The sequence below is a fragment of the Musca autumnalis genome, unplaced genomic scaffold, assembly GCF_047663935.1.
Source record: "Musca autumnalis isolate F117 unplaced genomic scaffold, ASM4766393v1 scaffold_1, whole genome shotgun sequence".
Lineage (NCBI taxonomy): Eukaryota > Metazoa > Arthropoda > Insecta > Diptera > Muscidae > Musca > Musca autumnalis.
In genome coordinates, this window is record NW_027411644.1 from 149,246,784 (window position 1) to 149,264,369 (window position 17,586).

Consider the following 17,586-nt stretch of genomic DNA (forward strand, 5'->3'; position numbering starts at 1 on the left):
TTATCTGTATACGATGAAGAATTAAGAAGGCCGCCATGTAGTTGCTCCATCTGACACCAACCGCAAGGCTTTATATGATTCGTATTCAAACAATTGTACGGTAATGGACATTGCTATTGAACTAATCAAAAATTATACCACCTCTTTATTGAATGTACCACAGGAAAAATATAAACGGCTCGAAATTTTATAGAAGCCGTCTCAGATATTTTTAGAGGATTAAGTTTTTATTTACTTTTGCCGATATATATTCATTAACGCTTTAGGTCTTTGGCATGACATAGTCCCATCGGTCTCCCCTGTAAATCTTCTATCACGTACATATTGTTGCCACTAGGTTTTACAATACGACATTTAATAAATTTACGGGCAAATTTGGCATTAAAATGTTTGCCAAAGTCACTTAGCACGTAATTTTTTTTGTATACCTCCTGTCCGGGGGCAAAGATGATCGTACGGGCTCTGGCGTTGTACCTTTTGGCACTATGTTCATATGCTCTGTGCATATTTTCTTTAATTCTGTTTCGAATGAACTCCATTCGGTCATTTCTTGATACATGTTTGACTTCATGATCAGTCATTGAATGTAATTTTTTTGCTAACTTATAATCCGAACCATGAGTGTACATATTATGGCCGAACAGAGCAAAAAAAGGAGTGACCCCGATGGCACTATGTACGGACGTCCTAAGAGCACATTCTATGTCTGTCAAATACAGATCCCAGTCACGGTGATCATTTTCCAAGTATGCTCGTATGGCTGCCAGAACAGATTGGTTTACCCGTTCCGATGCATTTGACTGCGGGGCGTAGGGTGCGGTTTGTATGTGATTGATACCATATATTTCAATCATTTCCTTAAATGTTTTTGATATGAACTGGGCCCCGTTGTCAGTATGCAACGTTTCGGGTACACCAAACTTTCTAAAAATGTCTTCGACTAAAAACTTTACAACATTTGCAGCTGTCGCCTCGCGCATTGCTTTAAGAAAAGTGAATTTGCTAAAGTGGTCAACTACGATAAAGATGAATGCATTTCCACTTTTTGAACGCGGATATTTCCCCAAAAAGTCCACGTATAGCTTTTGAAAGGGACGTTCGGTGATAACTTCATTACCAATTTTGGGTTGGGTAGTTTCATTGGTGGGTTTTGTTTCTTTACAGACAGTACATTTGGAAACATATTGACGTACTTGGGTTGCCATTTGAGGCCAGTAATACTTTTCCCTTAACCTATTTAGCGTTTTTGAAATACCCCCATGAGCAGAAGTGGTTTTATCATGGGATTGTTCGATCAAAACGTGAGTTAGTGACTCGGGAACCCAAAGTTTCCACTGAAACTCTTGCGTATCAGCGTCGTAAGATGAATGGCTCTTTTTAAAAACCATGTTGTCCACTATTTTGAGATCGGGCAGATTCTCTTTATTCTTCTCCACTACCTCTCTTAAATCTTTGTATGACTCACTCTCAAATTCCGTGGTCTCGAATTCGAAAACCTGATTGGTGTCTATTTCGTCAGCAGTGGGCAGACGGGACAACATATCAGCTACTACATTTTCCTTCCCTTTGCGGTGCTCTATTTTGAAATTGTATCCTTGCAGCTGCAATGACCAACGAGCTAAACGACCACTAAGGTCCTTTAGACTCATTAGCCATTGCAAGCTGGCGTGATCGGTGATCACCGTAAACTCCATGAGCTCCACATAGGGTCGGAATTTTTTTATGGCCATCACTGCTGCGAGGCATTCCTTCTCCGTCACGCTGTAATTTCTCTGACACTTGTTTAGCTTCTGGGAATAGAAGGCAATCGGGTGTTCATCTCCTTCGCTATTCAGCTGGAAGAGAACAGCACCGATCCCATATTCCGAAGCGTCACATTGTATAAAATAAGGTTTAGAGAAATCAGCGTGACGTAGTACCGGTGCGGAGGTCAATGCCTTCTTCAAGGTTTCAAATGATTCCCTTGCTTTTTCATTAATCGTGAATTTGGAAGATTTCTTTAAAGTATCCGTAAGTGGCGCTGAGATGGTTGCGAAGTCCTTGATGAATCTCCGGTACCAACCGGCCGTACCAAGGAAGCTCCGGACCTCTCTAGCATTTTTAGGTACCTTTATTTTTTTAATTGCCTCTATTTTTTCGGGATCTGTACGCAAAACGCCTTCCCCAATGATAAATCCTAAGTACTTAATCTGCCGAAAGCAGAATTGGGATTTTTTTAAGCCGATCGTAAGATTTGCTTTTTTGAGACAATCGGCCACCTCGGATAGTAAACGTAAGTGTTCGTCGAAATCGCCTGATATGATTAACAGGTCGTCCAAGTATACAAAGACATTCTCCTTAAGTCTTTGGGGAATGACTTTGTCCATCAGACGGCATAGTCGTTGTGCGGCATTGCACAGGCCAAACGGCATCACGCGGAATTGATACAGTGGACGACCTGGAACCGTGAAGGCGGTATACGACTTACTATTTTCGTCAAGCTCTATCTGCCAGAATGCGTATTTTAAATCCACACTGGCTAGTCGGGAGGCCAAATCGAACACCGGAATGGACGCACGTAACACAGTCTCGTTTCTTACGTCGTTTGTTAAGCAAACTTTGACACACAATCCATGCAATTTATATGATGATGTCGAGTTCCGTATCGAAATTAGATGCAGAAGCATCCAAGTATCACGAAATACAAGGGTCAGCTTTGTCAAATCAATCACATGTCCATATGATAGCAAATATATCGTGACCTATAGAATTTACAGCCTCGTTTCTTACGTCGTTTGTTAAGCAAACTTTGACACACAATCCATGCAATTTATATGATGATGTCGAGTTCCGAATCGAAATTAGATGCAGAAGCATCCAAGTCTCACGAAATACAAAGGTCAGCTTTGTCAAATCAATCACATGTCCATATGAGAGCAAATATATCGTGACCTATAGAATCTACAGCCTCGTTTCTTACATCGTTTGTTAAGCAAACTTTGACACACAATCCATGCAATTTATATGATGATGTCGAGTTCCGAATCGAAATTAGATGCAGAAGCATCCAAGTATCACGAAATACAAGGGTCAGCTTTGTCAAATCAATCACATGTCCATATGAGAGCAAATATATCGTGACCTATAGAATCTACAGTCTCGTTTCTTACGTCGTTTGTTAAGCAAACTTTGACACACAATCCATGCAATTTATATGATGATGTCGAGTTCCGTATCGAAATTAGATGCAGAAGCATCCAAGTATCACGAAATACAAGGGTCAGCTTTGTCAAATCAATCACATGTCCATATGATAGCAAATATATCGTGACCTATAGAATTTACAGCCTCGTTTCTTACGTCGTTTGTTAAGCAAACTTTGACACACAACCCATGCAATTTATATGATGATGTCGAGTTCCGAATCGAAATTAGATGCAGAAGCATCCAAGTATCACGAAATACAAGGGTCAGCTTTGTCAAATCAATCACATGTCCATATGAGAGCAAATATATCGTGACCTATAGAATCTACAGTCTCGTTTCTTACGTCGTTTGTTAAGCAAACTTTGACACACAATCAATGCAATTTATATGATGATGTCGAGTTCCGTATCGAAATTAGATGCAGAAGCATCCAAGTCTCAAGAAATACAAGGGTCAGCTTTGTCAAATCAATCACATGTCAATATGAGAGCAAATATATCGTCACCTATAGAATCTACAGTCTCGTTTCTTACGTCGTTTGTTAAGCAAACTTTGACACACAATCCATGCAATTTATATGATGATGTCGAGTTCCGAATCGAAATTAGATGCAGAAGCATCCAAGTATCACGAAATACAAGGGTCAGCTTTGTCAAATCAATCACATGTCCATATGAGAGCAAATATATCGTGACCTATAGAATCTACAGTCTCGTTTCTTACGTCGTTTGCTAAGCAAACTTTGACACACAATCAATGCAATTTATATGATGATGTCGAGTTCCGTATCGAAATTAGATGCAGAAGCATCCAAATCTCACGAAATACAAGGGTCAGCTTTGTCAAATCAATCACATGTCCATATGAGAGCAAATATATCGTCACCTATAGAATCTACAGTCTCGTTTCTTACGTCGTTTGTTAAGCAAACTTTGACACACAATCCATGCAATTTATATGATGATGTCGAGTTCCGAATCGAAATTAGATGCAGAAGCATCCAAGTATCACGAAATACAAGGGTCAGCTTTGTCAAATCAATCACATGTCCATATGAGAGCAAATATATCGTGACCTATAGAATCTACAGCCTCGTTTCTTACGTCGTTTGTTAAGCAAACTTTGACACACAATCCATGCAATTTATATGATGATGTCGAGTTCCGTATCGAAATTAGATGCAGAATACAAGGGTCAGCTTTGTCAAATCAATCACATGTCCATATGAGAGCAAATATATCGTGACCTATAGAATCTACAGTCTCGTTTCTTACGTCGTTAGTTAAGCAAACTTTGACACACAATCCATGCAATTTATATGATGATGTCGAGTTCCGTATCGAAACTAGATGCAGAAGCATCCAAATCTCACGAAATACAAGGGTCAGCTTTGTCAAATCAATCACATGTCCATATGAGAGCAAATATATCGTGACCTATAGAATCTACAGTCTCGTTTCTTACGTCGTTTGTTAAGCAAACTTTGACACACAATCCATGCAATTTATATGATGATGTCGACTTCCGTATCGAAATTAGATGCAGAAGCATCCAAGTATCACGAAATACAAGGGTCAGCTTTGTCAAATCAATCACATGTTCATATGAGAGCAAATATATCGTGACCTATAGAATCTACAGTCTCGTTTCTTACGTCGTTTGTTAAGCAAACTTTGACACACAATCCATGCAATTTATATGATGATGTCGAGTTCCGAATCGAAATTAGATGCAGAAGCATCCAAGTATCACGAAATACAAGGGTCAGCTTTGTCAAATCAATCACTACAGTCTCGTTTCTTACGTCGTTTGTTAAGCAAACTTTGACACACAATCCATGCAATTTATATAATGATGTCGAGTTCCGTATCGAAATTAGATGCAGAAGCATCCAAGTCTCAAGAAATACAAGGGTCAGCTTTGTCAAATCAATCACATGTCCATATGAGAGCAAATATATCGTGACCTATAGAATCTTCAGTCTCGTTTCTTACGTCGTTTGTTAAGCAAACTTTGACACTCAATCCATGTAATTTATATAATGATGTCGAGTTCCGTATCGAAATTAGATGCAGAAGCATCCAAGTATCACGAAATACAAGGGTCAGCTTTGTCAAATCAATCACATGTCCATATGAGAGCAAATATATCGTGACCTATAGAATCTACAGTCTCGTTTCTTACGTCGTTTGTTAAGCAAACTTTGACACACAATCCATGCAATTTATATGATGATGTCGAGTTCCGAATCGAAATTAGATGCAGAAGCATCCAAGTATCACGAAATACAGGGGTCAGCTTTGTCAAATCAATCACATGTCCATATGAGAGCAAAATATATCGTGGACCTATAGAATCTACAGCCTCGTTTCTTACGTCGTTTGTTAAGCAAACTTTGACACACAATCCATGCAATTTATATGATGATGTCGAGTTCCGAATCGAAATTAGATGCAGAAGCATCCAAGTCTCACGAAATACAAGGGTCAGCTTTGTCAAATCAATCACATGTCCATATGAGAGCAAATATATCGTCACCTATAGAATCTACAGTCTCGTTTCTTACGCCGTTTGTTAAGCAAACTTTGACACACAATCCATGCAATTTATATGATGATGTCGAGTTCCGTATCGAAATTAGATGCAGAAGCATCCAAGTATCACGAAATACAAGGGTCAGCTTTGTCAATCAATCACATGTCCATATGAGAGCAAATATATCGTGACCTATAGAATCTACAGTCTCGTTTCTTACGTCGTTTGTTAAGCAAACTTTGACACACAATCCATGCAATTTTATATGATGATGTCGAGTTCCGAATCGAAATTAGATGCAGAAGCATCCAAGTATCACGAAATACAAGGGTCAGCTTTGTCAAATCAATCACATGTCCATATGAGAGCAAATATATCGAGACCTATAGAATCTACAGCCTCGTTTCTTACGTCGTTTGTTAAGCAAACTTTGACACACAACCCATGCAATTTATATGATGAAGTCGAGTTCCGAATCGAAATTAGATGCAGAAGCATCCAAGTATCACGAAATACAAGGGTCAGCTTTGTCAAATCAATCACATGTCCATATGAGAGCAAATATATCGTGACATATAGAATCTACAGCCTCGTTTCTTACGTCGTTTGTTAAGCAAACTTTGACACACAATCCATGCAATTTATATGATGATGTCGAGTTCCGTATCGAAATTAGATGCAGAAGCATCCAAGTCTCACGAAATACAAGGGTCAGCTTTGTCAAATCAATCACATGTCCATATGAGAGCAAATATATCGTGACCTATAGAATCTACAGTCTCGTTTCTTACGTCGTTTGTTAAGCAAACTTTGACACACAATCCATGCAATTTATATGATGATGTCGAGTTCCGTATCGAAATTAGATGCAGAAGCATCCAAGTATCACGAAATACAAGGGTCAGCTTTGTCAAATCAATCACATGTCCATATGAGAGCAAATATATCGTGACCTATAGAATCTACAGTCTCGTTTCTTACGTCGTTTGTTAAGCAAACTTTGACACACAATCCATGCAATTTATATGATGATGTCGAGTTCCGTATCGAAACTAGATGCAGAGGCATCCAAATCTCACGAAATACAAGGGTCAGCTTTGTCAAATCAATCACATGTCCATATGAGAGCAAATATATCGTGACCTATAGAATCTACAGTCTCGTTTCTTACGTCGTTTGTTAAGCAAACTTTGACACACAATCCATGCAATTTATATGATGATGTCGAGTTCCGTATCGAAATTAGATGCAGAAGCATCCAAGTCTCACGAAATACAAGGGTCAGCTTTGTCAAATCAATCACATGTCCATATGAGAGCAAATATATCGTGACCTATAGAATCTACAGTCTCGTTTCTTACGTCGTTTGTTAAGCAAACTTTGACACTCAATCCATGTAATTTATATAATGATGTCGAGTTCCGTATCGAAATTAGATGCAGAAGCATCCAAGTATCACGAAATACAAGGGTCAGCTTTGTCAAATCAATCACATGTCCATATGAGAGCAAATATATCGTGACCTATAGAATCTACAGTCTCGTTTCTTACGTCGTTTGTTAAGCAAACTTTGACACACAATCCATGCAATTTATATAATGATGTCGAGTTCCGTATCGAAATTAGATGCAGAAGCATCCAAGTCTCACGAAATACAAGGGTCAGCTTTGTCAAATCAATCACATGTCCATATGAGAGCAAATATATCGTGACCTATAGAATCTACAGTCTCGTTTCTTACGTCGTTTGTTAAGCAAACTTTGACACTCAATCCATGTAATTTATATAATGATGTCGAGTTCCGTATCGAAATTAGATGCAGAAGCATCCAAGTATCACGAAATACAAGGGTCAGCTTTGTCAAATCAATCACATGTCCATATGAGAGCAAATATATCGTGACCTATAGAATCTACAGTCTCGTTTCTTACGTCGTTTGTTAAGCAAACTTTGACACACAATCCATGCAATTTATATGATGATGTCGAGTTCCGTATCGAAATTAGATGCAGAATACAAGGGTCAGCTTTGTCAAATCAATCACATGTCCATATGAGAGCAAATATATCGTGACCTATAGAATCTACAGTCTCGTTTCTTACGTCGTTTGTTAAGCAAACTTTGACACACAATCCATGTAATTTATATGATGATGTCGAGTTCCGTATCGAAACTAGATGCAGAAGCATCCAAATCTCACGAAATACAAGGGTCAGCTTTGTCAAATCAATCACATGTCCATATGAGAGCAAATATATCGTGACCTATAGAATCTACAGTCTCGTTTCTTACGTCGTTTGTTAAGCAAACTTTGACACACAATCCATGCAATTTATATGATGATGTCGAGTTCCGTATCGAAATTAGATGCAGAAGCATCCAAGTCTCACGAAATACAAGGGTCAGCTTTGTCAAATCAATCACATGTCCATATGAGAGCAAATATATCGTGACCTATAGAATCTACAGTCTCGTTTCTTACGTCGTTTGTTAAGCAAACTTTGACACTCAATCCATGCAATTTATATGATGATGTCGAGTTCCGTATCGAAATTAGATGCAGAAGCATCCAAGTCTCACGAAATACAAGGGTCAGCTTTGTCAAATCAATCACATGTCCATATGAGAGCAAATATATCGTGACCTATAGAATCTACAGTCTCGTTTCTTACGTCGTTTGTTAAGCAAACTTTGACACACAATCCATGCAATTTATATGATGATGTCGAGTTCCGAATCGAAATTAGATGCAGAAGCATCCAAGTATCACGAAATACAAGGGTCAGCTTTGTCAAATCAATCACATGTCCATATGAGAGCAAATATATCGTGACCTATAGAATCTACAGCCTCGTTTCTTACGTCGTTTGTTAAGCAAACTTTGACACACAATCCATGCAATTTATATGATGATGTCGAGTTCCGAATCGAAATTAGATGCAGAAGCATCCAAGTATCACGAAATACAAGGGTCAGCTTTGTCAAATCAATCACATGTCCATATGAGAGCAAATATATCGTGACCTATAGAATCTACAGTCTCGTTTCTTACGTCGTTTGTTAAGCAAACTTTGACACACAATCCATGCAATTTATATAATGATGTCGAGTTCCGTATCGTATCCAAGTCTCACGAAATACAAGGGTCAGCTTTGTCAAATCAATCACATGTCCATATGAGAGCAAATATATCGTGACCTATAGAATCTACAGTCTCGTTTCTTACGTCGTTTGTTAAGCAAACTTTGACACACAATCCATGCAATTTATATGATGATGTCGAGTTCCGTATCGAAACTAGATGCAGAAGCATCCAAGTATCACGAAATACAAGGGTCAGCTTTGTCAAATCAATCACATGTCCATATGAGAGCAAATATATCGTGACCTATAGAATCTACAGTTTCGTTTCTTACGTCGTTTGTTAAGCAAACTTTGACACACAATCCATGCAATTTATATGACGATGTCGAGTTCCGTATCGAAATTAGATGCAGAAGCATCCAAGTCTCACGAAATACAAGGGTCAGCTTTGTCAAATCAATCACATGTCCATATGAGAGCAAATATATCGTGACCTATAGAATCTACAGTTTCGTTTCTTACGTCGTTTGTTAAGCAAACTTTGACACACAATCCATGCAATTTATATAATGATGTCGAGTTCCGTATCGAAATTAGATGCAGAAGCATCCAAGTCTCACGAAATACAAGGGTCAGCTTTGTCAAATCAATCACATGTCCATATGAGAGCAAATATATCGTGACCTATAGAATCTACAGCCTCGTTTCTTACGTCGTTTGTTAAGCAAACTTTGACACACAATCCATGCAATTTATATGATGATGTCGAGTTCCGAATCGAAATTAGATGCAGAAGCATCTAAGTATCACGAAATACAAGGGTCAGCGTTGTCAAATCAATCACATGTCCATATGAGAGCAAATATATCGTGACCTATAGAATCTACAGTCTCGTTTCTTACGTCGTTTGTTAAGCAAACTTTGACACACAATCCATGCAATTTATATGATGATGTCGAGTTCCGAATCGAAATTAGATGCAGAAGCATCCAAGTATCACGAAATACAAGGGTCAGCTTTGTCAAATCAATCACATGTCCATATGAGAGCAAATATATCGTGACCTATAGAATCTACAGCCTCGTTTCTTACGTCGTTTGTTAAGCAAACTTTGACACACAATCCATGCAATTTATATGATGATGTCGAGTTCCGAATCGAAATTAGATGCAGAAGCATCCAAGTATCACGAAATACAAGGGTCAGCTTTGTCAAATCAATCACATGTCCATATGAGAGCAAATATATCGTGACCTATAGAATCTACAGTCTCGTTTCTTACGTCGTTTGTTAAGCAAACTTTGACACACAATCCATGCAATTTATATAATGATGTCGAGTTCCGTATCGAAATTAGATGCAGAAGCATCCAAGTCTCACGAAATACAAGGGTCAGCTTTGTCAAATCAATCACATGTCCATATGAGAGCAGTATATCGTGACCTATAGAATCTACAGTCTCGTTTCTTACGAAGTTTGTTAAGCAAACTTTGACACACAATCCATGCAATTTATATGATGATGTCGAGTTCCGTATCGAAACTAGATGCAGAAGCATCCAAGTCTCACGAAATACAAGGGTCAGCTTTGTCAAATCAATCACATGTCCATATGAGAGCAAATATATCGTGACCTATAGAATCTACAGTCTCGTTTCTTACGTCGTTTGTTAAGCAAACTTTGACACACAATCCATGCAATTTATATGATGATGTCGACTTCCGTATCGAAACTAGATGCAGAAGCATCCAAGTATCACGAAATACAAGGGTCAGCTTTGTCAAATCAATCACATGTCCATATGAGAGCAAATATATCGTGACCTATAGAATCTACAGCCTCGTTTCTTACGTCGTTTGTTAAGCAAACTTTGACACACAATCCATGCAATTTATATGATGATGTCGAGTTCCGTATCGAAACTAGATGCAGAAGCATCCAAGTCTCACGAAATACAAGGGTCAGCTTTGTCAAATCAATCACATGTCCATATGAGAGCAAATATATCGTGACCTATAGAATCTACAGTCTCGTTTCTTACGTCGTTTGTTAAGCAAACGAAATACAAGGGTCAGCTTTGTCAAATCAATCACATGTCCATATGAGAGCAAATATATCGTGACCTATAGAATCTACAGCCTCGTTTCTTACGTCGTTTGTTAAGCAAACTTTGACACACAATCCATGCAATTTATATGATGATGTCGAGTTCCGAATCGAAATTAGATGCAGAAGCATCTAAGTATCACGAAATACAAGGGTCAGCTTTGTCAAATCAATCACATGTCCATATGAGAGCAAATATATCGTGACCTATAGAATCTACAGTCTCGTTTCTTACGTCGTTTGTTAAGCAAACTTTGACACACAATCCATGCAATTTATATGATGATGTCGAGTTCCGAATCGAAATTAGATGCAGAAGCATCCAAGTATCACGAAATACAAGGGTCAGCTTTGTCAAATCAATCACATGTCCATATGAGAGCAAATATATCGTGACCTATAGAATCTACAGCCTCGTTTCTTACGTCGTTTGTTAAGCAAACTTTGACACACAATCCATGCAATTTATATGATGATGTCGAGTTCCGAATCGAAATTAGATGCAGAAGCATCCAAGTATCACGAAATACAAGGGTCAGCTTTGTCAAATCAATCACATGTCCATATGAGAGCAAATATATCGTGACCTATAGAATCTACAGTCTCGTTTCTTACGTCGTTTGTTAAGCAAACTTTGACACACAATCCATGCAATTTATATAATGATGTCGAGTTCCGTATCGAAATTAGATGCAGAAGCATCCAAGTCTCACGAAATACAAGGGTCAGCTTTGTCAAATCAATCACATGTCCATATGAGAGCAGTATATCGTGACCTATAGAATCTACAGTCTCGTTTCTTACGAAGTTTGTTAAGCAAACTTTGACACACAATCCATGCAATTTATATGATGATGTCGAGTTCCGTATCGAAACTAGATGCAGAAGCATCCAAGTCTCACGAAATACAAGGGTCAGCTTTGTCAAATCAATCACATGTCCATATGAGAGCAAATATATCGTGACCTATAGAATCTACAGTCTCGTTTCTTACGTCGTTTGTTAAGCAAACTTTGACACACAATCCATGCAATTTATATGATGATGTCGACTTCCGTATCGAAACTAGATGCAGAAGCATCCAAGTATCACGAAATACAAGGGTCAGCTTTGTCAAATCAATCACATGTCCATATGAGAGCAAATATATCGTGACCTATAGAATCTACAGCCTCGTTTCTTACGTCGTTTGTTAAGCAAACTTTGACACACAATCCATGCAATTTATATGATGATGTCGAGTTCCGTATCGAAACTAGATGCAGAAGCATCCAAGTCTCACGAAATACAAGGGTCAGCTTTGTCAAATCAATCACATGTCCATATGAGAGCAAATATATCGTGACCTATAGAATCTACAGTCTCGTTTCTTACGTCGTTTGTTAAGCAAACTTTGACACACAATCCATGCAATTTATATGATGATGTCGAGTTCCGTATCGAAACTAGATGCAGAAGCATCCAAGTATCACGAAATACAAGGGTCAGCTTTGTCAAATCAATCACATGTCCATATGAGAGCAAATATATCGTGACCTATAGAATCTACAGTTTCGTTTCTTACGTCGTTTGTTAAGCAAACTTTGACACACAATCCATGCAATTTATATGATGATGTCGAGTTCCGTATCGAAACTAGATGCAGAAGCATCCAAGTCTCACGAAATACAAGGGTCAGCTTTGTCAAATCAATCACATGTCCATATGAGAGCAAATATATCGTGACCTATAGAATCTACAGTCTCGTTTCTTACGTCGTTTGTTAAGCAAACTTTGACACACAATCCATGCAATTTATATGATGATGTCGAGTTCCGTATCGAAACTAGATGCAGAAGCATCCAAGTATCACGAAATACAAGGGTCAGCTTTGTCAAATCAATCACATGTCCATATGAGAGCAAATATATCGTGACCTATAGAATCTACAGTTTCGTTTCTTACGTCGTTTGTTAAGCAAACTTTGACACACAATCCATGCAATTTATATGATGATGTCGAGTTCCGTATCGAAACTAGATGCAGAAGCATCCAAGTATCACGAAATACAAGGGTCAGCTTTGTCAAATCAATCACATGTCCATATGAGAGCAAATATATCGTGACCTATAGAATCTACAGTTTCGTTTCTTACGTCGTTTGTTAAGCAAACTTTGACACACAATCCATGCAATTTATATGATGATGTCGAGTTCCGTATCGAAACTAGATGCAGAAGCATCCAAGTCTCACGAAATACAAGGGTCAGCTTTGTCAAATCAATCACATGTCCATATGAGAGCAAATATATCGTGACCTATAGAATCTACAGTCTCGTTTCTTACGTCGTTTGTTAAGCAAACTTTGACACACAATCCATGCAATTTATATGATGATGTCGAGTTCCGTATCGAAACTAGATGCAGAAGCATCCAAGTATCACGAAATACAAGGGTCAGCTTTGTCAAATCAATCACATGTCCATATGAGAGCAAATATATCGTGACCTATAGAATCTACAGTTTCGTTTCTTACGTCGTTTGTTAAGCAAACTTTGACACACAATCCATGCAATTTATATGATGATGTCGAGTTCCGTATCGAAATTAGATGCAGAAGCATCCAAGTCTCACGAAATACAAGGGTCAGCTTTGTCAAATCAATCACATGTCCATATGAGAGCAAATATATCGTGACCTATAGAATCTACAGTTTCGTTTTCTACGTCGTTTGTTAAGCAAACTTTGACACACAATCCATGCAATTTATATAATGATGTCGAGTTCCGTATCGAAATTAGATGCAGAAGCATCCAAGTCTCACGAAATACAAGGGTCAGCTTTGTCAAATCAATCACATGTCCATATGAGAGCAAATATATCGTGACCTATAGAATCTACAGCCTCGTTTCTTACGTCATTTGTTAAGCAAACTTTGACACACAATCCATGCAATTTATATAATGATGTCGAGTTCCGTATCGAAATTAGATGCAGAAGCATCCAAGTCTCACGAAATACAAGGGTCAGCTTTGTCAAATCAATCACATGTCCATATGAGAGCAAATATATCGTGACCTATAGAATCTACAGTCTCGTTTCTTACGCCGTTTGTTAAGCAAACTTTGACACACAATCCATGCAATTTATATGATGATGTCGAGTTCCGTATCGAAACTAGATGCAGAAGCATCCAAGTCTCACGAAATACAAGGGTCAGCTTTGTCAAATCAATAACATGTCCATATGAGAGCAAATATATCGTGACCTATAGAATCTACAGCCTCGTTTCTTACGTCGTTTGTTAAGCAAACTTTGACACACAATCCATGCAATTTATATGATGATGTCGAGTTCCGAATCGAAATTAGATGCAGAAGCATCCAAGTATCACGAAATACAAGGGTCAGCTTTGTCAAATCAATCACATGTCCATATGAGAGCAAATATATCGTGGCCTATAGAATCTACAGTCTCGTTTCTTACGTCGTTTGTTAAGCAAACTTTGACACACAATCCATGCAATTTTTATGATGATGTCGAGTTCCGTATCGAAATTAGATGCAGAAGCATCCAAGTCTCAAGAAATACAAGGGTCAGCTTTGTCAAATCAATCACATGTCCATATGAGAGCAAATATATCGTGACCTATAGAATCTACAGTCTCGTTTCTTACGTCGTTTGTTAAGCAAACTTTGACACACAATCCATGCAATTTATATGATGATGTCGAGTTCCGTATCGAAATTAGATGCAGAAGCATCCAAGTCTCAAGAAATACAAGGGTCAGCTTTGTCAAATCAATCACATGTCCATATGAGAGCAAATATATCGTCACCTATAGAATCTACAGTCTCGTTTCTTACGTCGTTTGTTAAGCAAACTTTGACACACAATCCATGTAATTTATATGATGATGTCGAGTTCCGAATCGAAATTAGATGCAGAAGCATCCAAGTCTCAAGAAATACAAGGGTCAGCTTTGTCAAATCAATCACATGTCCATATGAGAGCAAATATATCGTGACCTATAGAATCTACAGTCTCGTTTCTTACGTCGTTTGTTAAGCAAACTTTGACACACAATCCATGCAATTTTTATGATGATGTCGAGTTCCGTATCGAAATTAGATGCAGAAGCATCCAAGTCTCAAGAAATACAAGGGTCAGCTTTGTCAAATCAATCACATGTCCATATGAGAGCAAATATATCGTGACCTATAGAATCTACAGTCTCGTTTCTTACGTCGTTTGTTAAGCAAACTTTGACACACAATCCATGCAATTTATATGATGATGTCGAGTTCCGTATCGAAATTAGATGCAGAAGCATCCAAGTCTCAAGAAATACAAGGGTCAGCTTTGTCAAATCAATCACATGTCCATATGAGAGCAAATATATCGTCACCTATAGAATCTACAGTCTCGTTTCTTACGTCGTTTGTTAAGCAAACTTTGACACACAATCCATGTAATTTATATGATGATGTCGAGTTCCGAATCGAAATTAGATGCAGAAGCATCCAAGTCTCAAGAAATACAAGGGTCAGCTTTGTCAAATCAATCACATGTCCATATGAGAGCAAATATATCGTCACCTATAGAATATACAGTCTCGTTTCTTACGCCGTTTGTTAAGCAAACTTTGACACACAATCCATGCAATTTATATGATGATGTCGAGTTCCGTATCGAAATTAGATGCAGAAGCATCCAAGTATCACGAAATACAAGGGTCAGCTTTGTCAAATCAATCACATGTCCATATGAGAGCAAATATATCGTGACCTATAGAATCTACAGTCTCGTTTCTTACGTCGTTTGTTAAGCAAACTTTGACACACAATCCATGCAATTTATATGATGATGTCGAGTTCCGAATCGAAATTAGATGCAGAAGCATCCAAGTATCACGAAATACAAGGGTCAGCTTTGTAAAATCAATCACATGTCCATATGAGAGCAAATATATCGTGACCTATAGAATCTACAGCCTCGTTTCTTACGTCGTTTGTTAAGCAAACTTTGACACACAATCCATGCAATTTATATGATGATGTCGAGTTCCGAATCGAAATTAGATGCAGAAGCATCCAAGTATCACGAAATACAAGGGTCAGCTTTGTCAAATCAATCACATGTCCATATGAGAGCAAATATATCGTGACCTATAGAATCTACAGCCTCGTTTCTTACGTCGTTTGTTAAGCAAACTTTGACACACAATCCATGCAATTTATATGATGATGTCGAGTTCCGAATCGAAATTAGATGCAGAAGCATCCAAGTATCACGAAATACAAGGGTCAGCTTTGTCAAATCAATCACATGTCCATATGAGAGCAAATATATCGTGACCTATAGAATCTACAGTCTCGTTTCTTACGTCGTTTGTTAAGCAAACTTTGACACACAATCCATGCAATTTTTATGATGATGTCGAGTTCCGTATCGAAATTAGATGCAGAAGCATCCAAGTCTCAAGAAATACAAGGGTCAGCTTTGTCAAATCAATCACATGTCCATATGAGAGCAAATATATCGTGACCTATAGAATCTACAGTCTCGTTTCTTACGTCGTTTGTTAAGCAAACTTTGACACACAATCCATGCAATTTATATGATGATGTCGAGTTCCGTATCGAAACTAGATGCAGAAGCATCCAAGTCTCACGAAATACAAGGGTCAGCTTTGTCAAATCAATCACATGTCCATATGAGAGCAAATATATCGTGACCTATAGAATCTACAGTCTCGTTTCTTACGTCGTTTGTTAAGCAAACTTTGACACACAATCCATGCAATTTATATGATGATGTCGAGTTCCGTATCGAAACTAGATGCAGAAGCATCCAAGTATCACGAAATACAAGGGTCAGCTTTGTCAAATCAATCACATGTCCATATGAGAGCAAATATATCGTGACCTATAGAATCTACAGTTTCGTTTCTTACGTCGTTTGTTAAGCAAACTTTGACACACAATCCATGCAATTTATATGATGATGTCGAGTTCCGTATCGAAACTAGATGCAGAAGCATCCAAGTCTCACGAAATACAAGGGTCAGCTTTGTCAAATCAATCACATGTCCATATGAGAGCAAATATATCGTGACCTATAGAATCTACAGTCTCGTTTCTTACGTCGTTTGTTAAGCAAACTTTGACACACAATCCATGCAATTTATATGATGATGTCGAGTTCCGTATCGAAACTAGATGCAGAAGCATCCAAGTATCACGAAATACAAGGGTCAGCTTTGTCAAATCAATCACATGTCCATATGAGAGCAAATATATCGTGACCTACAGAATCTACAGTTTCGTTTCTTACGTCGTTTGTTAAGCAAACTTTGACACACAATCCATGCAATTTATATGATGATGTCGAGTTCCGTATCGAAATTAGATGCAGAAGCATCCAAGTCTCACGAAATACAAGGGTCAGCTTTGTCAAATCAATCACATGTCCATATGAGAGCAAATATATCGTGACCTATAGAATCTACAGTTTCGTTTCTTACGTCGTTTGTTAAGCAAACTTTGACACACAATCCATGCAATTTATATAATGATGTCGAGTTCCGTATCGAAATTAGATGCAGAAGCATCCAAGTCTCACGAAATACAAGGGTCAGCTTTGTCAAATCAATCACATGTCCATATGAGAGCAAATATATCGTGACCTATAGAAT